This window comes from Elephantulus edwardii, unplaced genomic scaffold, assembly GCF_000299155.1.
Source record: "Elephantulus edwardii isolate Elephantulus edwardi_28Jun2011 unplaced genomic scaffold, EleEdw1.0 scaffold00491, whole genome shotgun sequence".
NCBI classification, from domain to species: domain Eukaryota; kingdom Metazoa; phylum Chordata; class Mammalia; order Macroscelidea; family Macroscelididae; genus Elephantulus; species Elephantulus edwardii.
The window spans coordinates 286,377-287,310 of record NW_006400241.1 but is presented as its reverse complement, the minus strand read 5'-3'; positions in this window follow the sequence as shown (position 1 = coordinate 287,310).

Sequence of the window (934 nt, the reverse complement as noted above, 5' to 3'; positions counted from 1 at the left end):
TGGAAAGTGAAGGAAACTTAAAGTAATTTATTAAAGAAGATAAAAAAACCCTACAGCCTCCAATGTGGGTTACACCTCTACACCAAGAAATAAAAATCCTCATCACTAGACAAACAAGCAACATCATGATAGACTGATGAAAGATTGAAGTTGAAAATTATTTTATTTTACTTGGATTCACAATCAACATCCAGGGTAATAGCAGTCAAGAAATCAAAAGGTATGTCACATTGGGCAGATCTGGTGTCAAGGACCTCAATGAAGAAGAAATACGTCAGTTTAAAGACTAAAGTGTGCCTGATCCACGCCATAGGATTTACTTTATGTGTATTTGAAAGTTGAGTAATGAATAAGGTCATCAGAAAAAAGAATGCTGCCCTTGATTTGTGATGATAGTGAAGTGTATGAACTGCCAGAAGAACAAATAATTCAGTGCTGGAAGATGCAGCCAAAATGCTCCTTCGAGATAAGGGTAGGGGTGCTTCTTCACCTGAGGGCATGCTGCCAGACCCTAGAAAATGACGTCATGTTTGGAAAGGTGGACTTTAAGAGAAAAAGAAGAAGACACATTAAGATGAACTGACACAGTGACTGCAGCAGTGGACTTGAGCAGGCAAGGTTTTGATTGGTTGTTCATAGGGCTGATATGAGTCTGAGTGCACTGGAAGGTACCTAACAACAGCATGGGAGGAAACTGACAATGAACTCTCAGGAATAAGCTAATCATCTAAAAAGCAAAGTTGTCCAAATTGGGGTTCTTCTTTACTAATTACCTAACCCCTTAAAACTCTCTCCATCTTCTGAATACAGAGTAGACTGCTGATAGCATAGTCAATATTTCATTATTTCTCTAAACTTGATAAGACAGTTAGGGGCTTGGCGCTCCCACTCCCCCTCCCCGCCGTCGTGGGCTTCAGTCACGCTTCCCGGGCTC